The sequence below is a fragment of the Canis aureus genome, chromosome 15 (assembly GCF_053574225.1).
Source record: "Canis aureus isolate CA01 chromosome 15, VMU_Caureus_v.1.0, whole genome shotgun sequence".
In the NCBI taxonomy this organism is placed as follows: domain Eukaryota; kingdom Metazoa; phylum Chordata; class Mammalia; order Carnivora; family Canidae; genus Canis; species Canis aureus.
Genome location: NC_135625.1, coordinates 57,138,805 through 57,154,033, shown reverse-complemented (window position 1 = coordinate 57,154,033; position 15,229 = coordinate 57,138,805). Strand labels below are relative to the sequence as shown.

Below are 15,229 nucleotides of genomic sequence, written 5' to 3'. Positions count from 1 at the left end.
CACCTGGGGCTCCCACGTGTGGAGTTCTGAGTGAATGCAGGTGCATCTGGGCATTATTGGGGGTGGAGAATCCATGGATTGTAATAAAAGATCAATGACTGAAAAAACTGGCTCTGAGTTAGCAAAACACACTTCACCCAGGGTTCATAATTTATACTTAATGTATTCTATGCTTTTATTTTTTCTCTGGTGGAAAAAAAATGTGATTTTTTTTTTTTAAGCATTTTGCAACTTTTTAGGTTGTCACATCTGTCTTGCTCTTTCTTCATCTTACAAATACTTAGCTTTTGTTCTGGTTCAGGTACTGTCACAGGTGCTTTACATTAACTACTTAACTAGTTACTCCCCTATCCATGGTATTGTGGTGAATCTGATGCACAAAGAGGTTAAGTAACTTGCTCAGATCACACAGCCAGCAAGTGGTAGACTGGGGTGCAAACTCACATGGTTGGCTTCAAAGTTCACACCTTTAACAATTTACAGTTTTGCCACCTTTCATCTATGTCTTTCTAAGTCCTAGTTGAATCATTGGCTTTTCAAGGAATTCTTTGTTGATTCTTGTTGTATTAATTATGTTCTTACTAGAGCTCACTATTGATATATTTATTATAGTTCTCAAGGTTTAATAGGCTGGTATTAATTACATTAGGTCTATATGTGTATGTGTCGTGCACTAGACTTAGGCTACTTGAGATCCTTGACCATATCTTCTTAGGAATTTTTGTGTCCCTGGCCCTGAACACAGAACTTAACCCAAAATATTCTGAAACCAAACAGAGTCGTTGGTTGGCAGAATGAATGAGTGAAAGAATACACATGTCATTGAACTGTACAGTATCTATCATCTAGGAATATGCCAAAATGATCCCTAAAATTTAATCATATAATCCTACTTCCAGTCCTAGTCTTATAGATATGCATTTATTCATTCTTTGTTTTTCAAAAACATTACTTTGTAGTTGTTCTGTGTCCACCATTTTGTCCTTGAAATCTAGAGGTGAGCACAACAGAGATCTGCCTTCATGGAACTTAACACTGAGTAGTCAAGGGCACTTGGTGGCTCAGTTGGTTAAGCATCAACCTTCAGCTCAGGTCATGATCCTAGGATTCTAGGATTGAGCCTCACATCAGGCTCCCTGCTCAGCGGGGAGTGTCCTTGCCCTTCTGCCCTTGTGCTCTCTCTCTCTCTCTCTCTCTCTCAAATCAATCAATCAATCAATCAAATCTTAAAAAAATTAATTTAAAAAAATTGAGTGTTGAGAAAATCAATAGTAAAATAATATTTAACTTTCAATTAGAGGTTATTCTGGTGTAAATCCTACATTCTACAAAAAGCCTCTTTAATAAATAGGAGTCCAAGGAGTAGCTTTCAGTAATTTTCAGGGGCTAATAGATAGATTTCAAAGAATTGAGAATATCAATAGTAGAGATGCATGTGGAATCTGTCCCATTTCTATCACAGTTTAAGTTTGGGTTGTGTTTTAAGTGTTTGGTTGTAAAATTTAAAGGAGACTCTTTTATATTGATTCCATGTGTGCATACTACAGTAAGATAAACTGTCAATATTGTGATAAGGTGTAACAGGGAAACACCTAGGTGTGGCCACTTTAAACTTGAATGTTGATCTAAAATATTTTATATCTATATATGATATAGTAAATATTATATATTATAGATTTTATATTTATATGTCTCTGAAGTATTAATGAAATAAGCTTTATTAAATTAGACTATTTTAAAAAAAAACATAAGAAAACACTGTCAAGGAGCCTGGAGAAAAATCCTAGAACAGATATTGTCTTTATATATTATGTCATTGGTTAACAGTTTTGACCCACTCTCATGCTGCTATTTGTTATTTTCAGCAGCACTTAATATATGCATTGATGTTGCTTTGGTCCTCATGAAAGTGAAGACCCCAGTATTTTGAACTAAGGTTGTCTGATTTGGATTTTTTTTTTTTTTTGACCCTTGGTCAGCCATTCTCTGCTCAGAAAAACTCTTCTATGATCTTTTCTGGAGAGAAGCCTCCCTTTCTACTGTTTGATGGTAAATGTTGGGTTTCTAAAGCGACGCACATGGTCTTTCTCTTTAGCTTTCTAAAAACTTTTTTTTTTTTGAGCAGTTTATAGTAGTAGCAGTGTAATTAGGAATTGGAACATACTATTAATATCTGTGCATGTGGAAAATTTCACCTTTTTACAAAGAACCCTGAAATTTTATTTTTGATCACATATGATCATGTATGAATCCTGAGTTTTATTCAAAAGTATTTAGTGCTTTATGCAGTAGAACAAAACAAAACAAATGGAGAATTTTACCACAAATCTCATGCATGTAGCTTAATGAATTATTGAGCAATACCTCAATTTAAAAATTTCTTATAATTAAGTGACTTCATAGTAAAGTCCTCGCTGAGGGACACATATGCACACTGAATTTTATAAATTCATGAATGTTATAAATTTTATAAATTCATGAATATTTATGCTAAATATTCCAACTACCAGCTCCTGTTCAGCCAAAAATAGCACAAAGGTATGTAATTGTAAGTTATCTTTCTAGAACTTTTATCCTTCACTAACTGCTTATTAAATTCCATTTTGTATCTGTTCTCCACCAAAATGAAATAATGTAAACCATTTATACTTAATTTTCGTCAATTTTTTATCTTTCAAAAAGTATTGAGTGCCTTCTTTAAATACCAGGGGTTCTGTGGGATACTGGAGATACCAAGATTATAAAGCTAAGGTTTTTGTCTTATAGAAATCAACATTCCAGGGATAGACATAGTTTGTTGCTTATAATAAAATGACAATGCCATCTGATAAGCATCCATGTACATATTCTGGTTGTTTTTCCATGTAAATGACTATGTATTTATTACATTTGTTTTTATTTTTTATTATTTACTTATTTATTTGTTTTAAAGGTTTTATTTATTTATTCACGAGAGACACAGAGAGAGGCAGACACACAGGCAGAGGGAAAAGCAGGCTCCCTGTGGGAGACTGACATGGGACTCGATCCAGGACCCTGCAATCACATCCCGAGCCAAAGGCAGGCGCTCAACTGCTGAGCCACTCAGGCATCCCTGTTTTTATTTTTTATTTTCTTTTAGTATTTAAAATTAACATACAAAAATGGACTTTTTTGGTATACAGTTGGGATTTTAAGGCAGGTATAGATTCATAAAACCAGCACCCTAATCAAGATACAGAACTGCTCTACTACCAACAGAAATCTGCCTAATTCCTGCATCTCTCCTTCCAAACTCTGGCAACCACCAATCACTATAGTTTTATATTTTTGAGATTGCCACATAAATGGAATCATACAATATGTAACCCTTTGCACTTGAGTTCTTTCAGTGTAATGTCTTCAAGATTTATCAGTTGTTGCATGTATCAGTCACGTGTTCCTTTTTATTGCTGAGTAGTGCTGAGTAGTATTCTACTGTATGGATGGATGCTTCCATTTATTTATCCATTTACTTGTTGAAGGACATCTGGTTCATTTTCAGTTCTAGGCAGTTATGAATAGTGCTGCTGTAACGTCGATGAACAAGTTTTGTGTAAATATAAATTTACATTTCTCTAGGTTAAACACCTAGGAAGGGAATTCCTGGGTCATACGGTAAGTGTATGTTTAACTTCATAAGAAATAGACAAACTATTTTCTAGAGTGCAAATTTTGCATTTCTACCAGCAGTAGGAGAGAGGGAGTTTCAGTTGCTCCACATCCCTGCCAGCACTTGGTATTGCCAGCACTTTAAGATTTTAATCATTTAATCATTCTAATGAGTGTCTTTTCATTATTTGCCATCCATTATATACTACTCGATAAAGCATTTGCTCAAGTCTTTTGCATTTTTTTAAAGATTTTATCTATTTATTCATGAGACACACACACACACAAACACAGAGAAGCAGAGACACAGGCAGAGGAGAAGCAGGCTCCATGCAGGGAGCCCGATGCAGGACTTGATCCCAGGACCCTGGGATCACACCCTGTGCCAAAGGCAGATGCTCAACCTCTGAGCCACCCAGGCATCCCTTTTTGCACATTTTTTAATTGGGCTATTTGTTCTTTTCCTCTTGAGTTTTGAGAGTCATATATTCTGGATCCAAGTCCTTTGTTAGAGATGTGTTTTGCAAATGTTTTCCCCTCAGCATGTATCTTTTCTTCTCTTTCTCTTTACACAATCCAACTTATCAAATTTTCCTATATATATATGTGTGTGTATGTGTGTTTGGTGTTATATCTAAGAATTTTTGGTTTAATATCAGGTAATAAAATATTTTCGCCTTTGCTTTCTTCTAGTGGTTATATAGTTTTGTTTTTTTTACATTTTGCATTCAGTTCTATGATTTGAGTTAATTTTTGTATAAGATGTGAGCTTTTGGCTAATGTTTTATTTCACTTTGTGTATAGATGTTCAATAGTTGCAGCACCATTTGTTAGAAAGACTGATTTTTCCTATTGAATTGCCTTTACATCTTTATCAAAAATCAATTGGATGTATATATGGAGGCTATGGATATATAAGGATGGATAGACATTGATTTCTGCACTTTCTGTTCTTTTTCATTGATCTATTTGTGTCTTTGTCAATGTCATGTTATTCTGGTTATTGGACTTTTATGTAAGTCTTAAAATCTAATTGTGTTATTTTTCCACTTTATTCCATATTTTAAAAATTGTCTTGGCTACTCAAGTCCCTTTACTTTTCCATATAAAATTTATCTTTTAAGATTTTATTTATTTATTCATGAGAGGCACAGAGAGAGGCAGAGACATAGGCAGAGGGAGAAACAGGCTCTCTGCGGGGAGCCCGACATTGGGACTCGATCCCAGGACTCCCGATCACAACCTGGGACAAAGGCAGATGCTCAACCACTGAGCCACCCAGGTGTCCTACACATAAATTTTAAAATAAACTTGACTGTATCTCCAAAAATTCTACTAGAACTTTGGAACTGTGTTGAGTCTGTAGATCAGTTTGGGGAATGTAGACATCTTTACTCTGATGAGACTTCCAGTCCATGAATACTGTATTGTATCTCCATTTGTTTATTTTGTGCATCATTGTTTTGTAGTTTTCAACATAGAGATCTTGTACATATTTTGTTAGGTATGTGCCTGTGTTAGATATGTGTTGGTTTTACATTTTGGTTACCGGTATATAAAACTACAATGGATTTTCATGTGTTGACCTTGTGTCCTATGGTCTTATGAGAAGTCACTTTTTAGTTCTAGAAGTTTGGTTGCATCCTTGGGATTTTTTACATGGTCACACTTGTCATCTGTGAATAGGAGTGGTTTTCTTTCTTCCCAATCCATATGCTTTTCATTTTTTTCTCTTGTTCCCTTATTGCACTAGCTAGAATTTCTAGTACGATGCTGAATAAAAGTGATTGCAGTGGATATCCTTGCTCTGCTTCCAATATTAGGGGGAAATCATTCCATTTTTTTTCACCATAAAGTATGATTGTTAGTTGTAGATTTATTTGTTAAAGTCCTTTATTAGGACATCTGAAAAAGATTAGGGGACTAGGAATTATTTGTCCTCTAAATGTTTTTTAATCTAATTTAAATTTTTTTAAAGATAGATTTATTTATTTATTCATTCATTCATTCATTCATTCATGGAAGATAGAGAGAGAGAGGCAGAGACACAGGCAGAGGGAGAAGCAGGCTCCGTGCAGGGAGCCCGACGTGGGACTCGATCCCCGGACTCCAGGATCACACTCTGGGCTGAAGGTGGTGCCAAATCGCTGAGCCACCCGGGCTGCCCTCTAATGTTTTTTAGAATTTGCCAAGAAACTGGGATGCCTGGATGGCTCAATGGTTGAGTGCCTGCCTTTGGCGGAGGGCGTGATCCCAGTACTTTGCTATTCTCTAAGTCTCCTTTTTTTTGGTCTTCCAGCCAGAAAGTTAAGGTTTTAGTTATCTTGCTCTACTGAATACTTCCTGCAACTTTGTTCATGTGCAGGACTAAGCAGTGAAAGAGGATGAATAAAAGCAATGTTAATTTATCCCATCCTCTTGGGATTCCTGCTCCTTTTATCAGAGAGGAAAGCTCTCTTCCATTATAATTTTAAGCACCTTATCAATGCTGCTGCCAGGGTGAATGCTGAGGTGTAAGAAAATGGTAAGGAGAGAATATATATAAATTTTTCTGAGCATTCAGAGCCCCTTTCTTTTCCTGAAGCCAGAGCTCAAGGTCTTTCTTGGAGCTTTCTCTACCTACATTTGATGTTCATTTCAGGCTTTGTGCTGCCTGGAGTCCACACCAAGTTTATTGGCAGGAAAAGGAAGGGAGAGTTCACCACCATTTGATGGGATTTTATATTCTGATCTTCTCTAATCTGCTGTTGTCATTTACTTTCCAGAGTTCTCAAATAGCTGCTTTATGAATCCTGTCCAGATTTATAACTGCATTTATTGAAAGGAGAAAGAATGGTGTATGTTTACTTACCTTACTCAGAACTAGAATTCTCTACTGCTTTCTAAAAGCAGAGTGCTATATTACTGTATCCCCTTCTCTACCACTGTACCATAGCTAAACTCAGCAAAACAAATCTGCAGAGAAACTACTATATTTCTTGAACTACAATCAACATATGTAAAACATAATATGCCATTTTGCACAACAGGTACAATTTAAACATAAACAAGACATTTCCCACTGCTAAGTTGTGTGGATTTGCTTGTTACCTTGGGGAAGGCAGAGTTGGACACAGATCCATGAAAAAGCAAAAATTGTCATGTTTGACTACAAGCTGAATATGATTCAGCATTCTAAAAGTGGTTTCAATAAATGAAGTCTTCATGGTAAAAGATGAAAGTAAATTGATTTTTGTTCCAAGAAGAGGGGGAGTTTTAGTAAGAGAAAGAGAAATATTTTTGATGTCTTTTTTTAGACAGGTTCTGTTTTGGGTTGAGTTTAAGAATTTTATTGTTGGGAAACTACTCGGATAAAGCCAAGAGTCTCCAGTCTTCATGACTGAAGAAAACACGAACTGGTCATAGGTAGTTTAACATTTGCATGCCGGCCAGCAAAGTGAACTAGTTGATCTTTGAAGTGCTTTCTAAAAGTCTATTCTCCAACTAGTGACATTAAATTTTTTGTTAACATTTTTATGAATTTGTCTAATGTGGTGTAAAGAGTCTGTTTATTCCATTTATTTAATATTGGCCCTATAGTTAGAAAATAAGACTTGATGTGCTTTATTCAGACCCTTTCTCTTTTCCTTTTTTTCTTTCTATAAACTCCACTTTACTACAAACTACACTGTCTGGGAGTAGTAAAAACATTGCCAAAGTAGAAACTTACACATACATTTCTGCAAACTGTGAGGGTTACCTCTAAAGTAGCCCAGAAGATCTATCATATATACTTTGCCTGAGAATGAATAAAGCTAAAGGTGGATAACACAGAAACTTTCTTGAGAACCTCAGGATAAAAAGCACTCCTGCACCACTTGAGCCTCCAGAAGAGTGCTTCATGTCTGGGGTGGAAATCTGTCCTGATTCTGATTCACAGATTACAATTTTTAGGTCAGAGTTTCTAGATCTCAAAATCAATTGTGAGGATAACAAAAGTGCCTAAGCATTCAAGAAATTATGAATATATTTATTGTTAAGGCTTTCATTGTTATTGGATCTTAGAGTGATTATTATCTCTGAGTGACAGGATCATGGGTAGTATTTTAGAGGCTTTCTGTTATTTTCTGAATGATTTTAGTGAACACGCATTACTTCTATAAAGGGAGAAAAATTAAAGTTCATATTTTAAAAAGGACAGGAGAGAATTGCTACATCCACAGAACAGAAAAAAAATGTCATTTACTGCATCTCAGAGTGAGATAGGGAGGCATTAGAGTTAGCTTCAGGCTTTCTGGAATACAAAACTATTTGTTCTCTGAACCACTGAGCAGAGGAAACTGCTAATCCATCTTCTTTCTTTTCTCTTAATCCCACTCTCACATTTTCTGGGTTATCTTCCTGGTGATTTCGCATTCTATTGTCCGGTTTCTTGAACTTTCATAATGTCAAAATATTTGGTGTCCTTTCTGCCAGTGGTATCCTCTCTCCTGGTTGTGTAAAACAGATAAGCCAAATTGAGAATTCCAAGGAAAAGTAAGAGTTACTTGAGCTTCATCTCATACTGCTTTGCAAACTTGAGCCCAGGCTGCAGCTTAGATGATAGTGGTTTTATTTCCTGTGCTCCGCAATGTTCCCCCAAGAGTTTCCTCACTCCACTTGCACTTTTATTCCCACTCAGATGGTCAGAAGAGGGACATTAGGAACAGACACAGGAGGTCTCTAACTGGAGTGTTTTCCTCCTTATTCAGTAGCACTGCCCTGTAACATCTTGCCATTTTGAATATTCAGGGGAGCTCTGCTTTTGTTTGTCTGACATTGACCAGTGTTAATCTCTTTGCATTTCATTTTTTCAAATATTAAAATAGAAATGCAGTTGTTCCCCTGGATTTCTATCATCTCCAAAATTCTGTTATGGTAAAATCCAGGGCATCACCCTTGACTATATGAAGGTCTGCCCCAAAGGGATCTAAGACTTGAGGTAGGCAAGACTTACCCTGGGACATGACAGGGTCATCCTTTATCCTAAAACTGGTCAGGGAGGCTAGGCCCCATACTACCTTAGTACATTTAATTGATATTTCTCCTTGCTGTCAGTAAGAACCCAAGTGGATTTTTTTCATTTAGCTAGAAAGGTAATGTGTGTCTGGTATTATGCTAATAAGCACCTTGACTTGTGATCAAATTTAATGTCTTGATAACTGTGGTAGCAATTGTCATTATTCCCATTACATCAATGACAAGATTGAGAAAAAGAAATATTAAGAACCTAACTAAGAGTATATGCCAGGAAGTGGTAAAGTTTTCTGCTGTGGAGAGGGCATTTAAGACCCTAAATGCCACTGTTGATATAACTTCTGATCATTTTCCTGTGTGTGCGTGTTTATTTTTGTGTATATGATTTATGCATTTTATTCAGTCACACTATGTTAACTTCTTCCTTTTTAAAGAAAACTTGGAAATATTAACTTAGAATTCAGTTTTGCGTGTTTCAAATGTGTGACTCCTTAGTATTATAGGCTTGCAGCTCCAGTGTTATTATAAGAAAAATGTCAGAATGACAAGCCCCAATTAAAAATAAGTTCTAGTACAGCTAAAGAACCCGGAGAGTCTTGTAGAACTGTTAGTAATGGTGTTTGGTCTGTGAACATGGCACCTCAGGAAGGGTCATGCCCACGACTATGGTGGACGAATGAGGCCTATGTTCTTCTCTTAGCAAAGGTAAACACAGATGGCAGCCTCTGGTACAGTTATGTAAGGCATAATACATTTAGGACTCCCTCAACATTTAAAATTGTATCTTGTTGCTTTTAAAATTTATTTTTGGAGATGAATTATTCATGTCTGCGTAGGTGTAGAAACAGTCTTACACTTACGAGTCAGCACTTCTTATAAAGTAAAAGGTCACTTCAGAACTGAAGGGAATATATACCCAGGTGTTGGCTTGAGGTGTAGGGCCTGAGGAGGTGATTGCACAAATCAGCTTCAGAGCCATGGGGAGAGTTTGTAGGAGGGTTCAGGTACAGTGTGTGCACCAGGCCCACTGGGCAAGACAAAGGAGGAGGAAAATTTATTAATTTCTTTGTTTATTTAATCAAAATAAATTTTAAGAATTCCAAATAAAAAATGACTTTGGAAATAAATTAGTTCAATAAACACAATACAAATATGTATTATTTATATGATTATTCTATGTACCTTGACTTTTAGGAGAAGTAGAAATTAAGGTCTGAATATCCTAAACAGTGACATCAAACCAGCAGAGATTAGATTTCCAAGCCAGGTAGGAATTTTGGAAAATGAAAAATCAGATGCCTCTCATTCTTCTCTTTGTGTGATCTTTTCATAATCAGTAGTTGTAGGATGAAAATAAAATGTAGTGATTCTCTGTAGTAGGTATTTGTGTAGTTTGCTTGGGCTGCTGTAACAAACTACCACAGACTGAGTGGTTCAAACAACAGAAATATATTTCCTCACAGCCTGAAGGCTAGAGGTCTGAGATCAAGGGGTTGGCAGGGTTGGTTTCTCCTGAGTCCTCTCTCCTTGACTTATAGTTGGTAGTTGTTTTCCTGTGTCTGCAGGTGGTCTTCCCTCTGTGTGTGTGTGTCTGTCCTAATCTCTTTTTATAAGGACACCAGGCCAATTGGATTAGGGTCCACCCATATGACTTCATTTTAACTCCATTCCTCCTTAAAGATCCTATCTTTAAATACACTTACATTCTGAGGTACTGGAGTTAAGAGCATATGAATTGGGGGGGGGGGGGGGGGGACAAGGGAGGGGAGGTGATGACACAATCCAGCCTCATACTAGATAAATTGGACTGAATTTTAGTTTTGTTTCTTTTCCTATCACCAACTGTGTGAAGACTGAACTTTGAGTATGTGACTTGTATTAATGGTTTAATTCTTTAAAATCTTTTTTATTAAAAGGTATAAGAAAGGCTAAAGAATATTGCTCTTTTATTTATAGCAGACTCTTGGTATTTGGGTGCAGTAGGGTTGTTGTTGACCTCTCTGGACCCAAATCCTATTTCTATAAAATAAGGTGGTCAAACAAAATGAACTTTAAATTTTTATTCATGTATGAATTTCTAAGGTATTACTGTAATAAAAGCAACAATAGAAATTGAACACCAATAAAAAATAAATTTATTATTAAAAAAAAGAAATACAGACTATAAATGCAAAGGGAAGGGAGTAATTTTGCTAGTGTTTGTGAACAAAAGATCTATTTACAAATGGACTCTCTATGTAGGAAAAAAAAACCCTTCTGGAAAGTAGTTATTTTTATCTTAGATAAACCACAATCTGCAGTGTTATTAATGGATTTGCTGCATTCAGAGAGAAAAGAGAAGCATTGCAGATTTACTCCAGTATTACAATGATAACTGATACCATATTCCATCATAAATCAGAGGAATATATCAGTAACAAAGAAATCTAGATGTTTGTTTGGAGCATTCCAACAGGTTGTTAGTTTGGATTGCTTTGCTGAGGTAGTAATAAGCTGCAGTGCACACTTTATTTGTAGAATTTTAATTTAATTATACCAATGTGGTTTAGCTTCCCGATCTGTCATAATGCCCTGAAACACTTACAGGAAATGAAAAGGAAGTACATGGTTAAAGGCAGAAAGAGAAAATCCTTGTTGATGCTACACTTAATTAATCCCCAGAACTCATCACATTTTGTGTTAGAAAATGAAATTCTAAAAATGAATTCAGCAATTCCAAAGTTGGAGCTCAGATATTTGACTGAAATGAAAGTGATGTTGGAAGGATTATAAATGGAACAAAAGGCCGAAGTTTTCAGCTTTGTATTAGAGAGAATTGTACTTTTTCTTTATCATGTAGCCTCTCCTTTGGCTCTCAGGAGAGGTGATTTATGTCTCTAATTGGGACATAAATCTTTTGGTCTGATGATATTTTGTTGCTCAGGCAAAGTAAAACAATTAAATGTTTCCTTGATGAGAGGTTCTTGGCTTATGAAATGTTAAAATACTGCCTTTGGTAGAGGCTTGCTCTGTAATACGGTAAGAGAAATGAGAAAGGGAAATGTACCTAAGCAAAAGTACCCTGATTTATATTCATATTCTATCATGGCATTCTCAGCAGAACCCATTGTTTTCCTTCTCTCCTCCATTATTTTCTTTTTAGTTTTGGTAACTAGTTAGTATTTTGACTAATTTGTGTTTGCTCTTGACCATCCAAGCAATTTATTAGTCTACCACTAAAAGTATATCTTAAGGAACTTTTTTTTCATCAAGTTTACTATCAAATTTTGCATTTATTTTTAAATTTTTGTTGATTAGTAGTTGTAATGATAGAATTATATGATTTGGGGCAGCCCGGGTAGTTCAGCATCTGCCTTCGGTCCAGGGTGTGATCCTGGAGACCTGGGATCGAGTCCCACATTGGGCTCCCTGCATGGAGCCTGCTTCTCCCTCTGCCTGTGTTTCTGCCTCTCTCTCTCTCTCTCTCTCTGTGTGTCTCTCATGAGTGAATAAATAAAATCTTAAAAAAAAGAATTATATGATTTTTGCAAGTACTGTTCTATGAAGGTGTCTTTGTTCTTTCCATTTTTTGACACCAACAAAAGAATGATATAAAAAGATTCCCTTGGTCATTAGATTAGGGTTTAGAGAGTGGCAATAACAGTTTCTACCTAATTGGCTACATTTACTGACTTGGAAAGAGGAGTCAGGTTTGGGGACTCTGATTTGTTCATGGATCTCTGACGAGGAAGCATGAGGTGGTGGGAGCCTATCTGTGCTATGAGTGGAGGACGTAGCTTTCCCCCAGCTATAGGTGGATGAATAGGAAACAAGTGGTGTCCTCTCCTCCCTAGGGCCAGATGCAGCACCACTGAGTATTCCAGATCTTGCAAGCCATTGTCAACCTGGAGGGGAACATGAGTCAAATGTAACATGGTAAAATACTAATTATTTAATATGAGTAATGGTTTCACAAGTTTTCTGAATACCTAGATTTTAAGAAAGTATATGTGTCCTTTCTTAAAATGTTTTATATAGAAAGCTGAAACCATTTAAGGAAGTGTTTCTTATGTAATGCCGTTTACTGTTAGGCCAATACGTACTTTTTTATTTCCTTGATGTAAACCAAATATGGAATCTTCTTCTTACTGAGCTTGTTTCCTAGGGGTGCAGAGCTATTTCCTTTGCCCTATAGTTTCCAGTAGGAGCACATCTGGTAATATGTTCAATCCTTTCTCAAATTAAGTGAGGTTGCATTTCTCTACCTTATTAAGATGGCCATGTTTATCTTTACACCATTATTGTCTTACACATTTTTGGCTTCTGCTTTGTTGGTTATTTTTACTTTAAAAAATTCTCAATTTTTCCTATAGTATCAGAGATGAAATAAGTGTTAAACATTTTTAGATGACATGTACTGTAGGTTTTTATTAAAAAAATATATTTATTTTTAAAAATTAATTAATTAATTAATTAATTTATTTATTTATTTATTTTAGAGAGACAGAGAGAGAGCCTGGGCAGAGAGAAGGAGAAGCAGACTCTCTGGTAGAGCAGGGAGTCCAATGTGGGGCTCTATCCCAGGACCCTGAGGTCATGACCTGAGCCAACCGTAGACACTTGACCAACTGAGACACTGTGCCCCTCTAGGGTTTTTTTTTTTAAATAAATATTACTCTCAATCAAATATCACCACTTGATTCATCAAAGTGTATAGGGTTTCTATAAGGTGAGCAAATATGCTAATAATTCTGGCCTAATTTACTCCTTTATGATATGTGTGAAGGGCTACAGTATTTTCTTTTGTAAAAGAACACTTTTAATTTTTATTTATTTATTTTTAAAGATTTATTTATTTATTGGATGGGGGTCAGAAGAAGGGGGAGAGAATCTCCAGTAGCTTTTCGCTGAGCATGGAGCCTAACCCAGGGATCCATCTTATGACACCGAGATCATGACCTGAGCCGAAATCAGGAGTAGGACACTTAACTGACTGAGCCACCCAGGTGCCCTAGAAGGACACTTTTTAAACTACACAAATCCCAACACTTGCTCTATACTCTCTTCCAAAAGAAAGACAGTTTCTTTATCATTTACAAAGAAGAACAGGATATTACAACAGCTTGTGATTGCAAACCCAAAGGAAGATTTTAGCATTTAAATAGCAAATGAATGCTTGGTTTTCCTTTTGTTTGATACATAGAAATTGAAACCTGGAGAAAAAAAATGTCTTTCTTTCTGAGCACATGATATCTAAAGCCATTTGGATGTCTTGAGAGTAACATTATTCTGTTATGTCTCATTGGTTCAGGCCCAGGGTTTCCTTCCTTATTCCACTGGAGCTAATTAATGGACCTCTGTACAATCAGAGCAGCAAAAGAATTCTCCAAGCCACTGCAGGCTCTGCTACTATAAGTAGCCCATATTAGTATTTTATGATAGAATTTTTAGTCATTTTTAATAGCCAGGACACCTCTATCAAGTAGACTTATCTCATGAGGCAGAAATGATTCTTGCCTGGTGTGATGAAAGACTAACCTTGAGTTCCTGTTCCCATTCCAACTGTTCTTAACTGTTCTTCATTCAGCAGTTAGAATTTGCAGGATTCTACAAAAATGCATGCACCCTCTACCTTTAATTCCATCCCTCTAGATTTCCCAGGGGTATTTGCTTCCTTTGCCTTTCATCATGATATTTGTCCAGCTCCTATACTCTTTAAACATAAAACAACATAAAAAGAGTATAATTGGGGACCTAAGGTCTGAAACTCCTATAAAGTTTTCTGAGAAGTTGTCATCCCTAGTTGCCAATTCAGCAACTATTAGGGCAGGAAACTCTCAGGAGATTTAAATCTGTAGGTGGTATCTAATTACAAGTGGACATTTTTCTCCATTCCTATTAACCAGAGATAAACCAGAGAATCAACCCCATCTGTGAGGGTAGCATGAATATTGAGATTGTTTTTTGTTTGTTAGTTTAGTAATGGGAATTGAATTTTCCCTTGAACCAATTTCTGTTGATTGGTTAGTGATGCACATTACATAGCACACATGATTAGGTAGGATGAAGAATGTAGTTGTCATGAAAACTGGTTCTCACTTCAAAATTAGTAAGTCCATGTAGGAAGCAGCATCTTACTGCTGGATAAGATGTAGCTGGCATCCTGTCCTTGAAGAGCTCATGATTTAATGGGGGTGAAGCATTACCATGTCATGATCACATTTACATTTCACACTGACTGCGCCATCTATGGCAGTCAGTCTAGGTGCGAGATGATAGTAGCTTGGTCTGGGGGAGGGGAGGTGCTACTGGAGGGGGTAGAGAAGCATACATATTTGAACACTATTTAAAAGAGGATGAATTGGGACGCCCAAGTGGCTCAGCGATTGAGCATCTGCCTTCGGCTCAGGGAATAATCCCAGGGTCCAGGGATTGAGTCCTGCATCGGGCTCCTGCAGGGAGCCTGCTTCTGTCTCTGCCTATGTTTCTGTGTGTCTCTCATAAATAAATAAATAAAATCTTAAAAACAAATAAAGGAGGATGAGTTGCAAGGGAGGGAAAGGAGGAGCAGGTGGAAAATCAGAAGAGTATTTTGAACAGAAATCCAGAGAAAAGTGCTCCAGGA

The 15,229-nt window shown here is 36.5% G+C and overlaps 1 protein-coding gene across 1 annotated transcript in view; it reads left to right on the top strand.

Annotated features, from left to right (window-relative positions):
* Nucleotides 1-15,229, top strand: part of DGKI (diacylglycerol kinase iota) — a 429,239-nt gene that overhangs the window by 278,097 nt on the left and 135,913 nt on the right.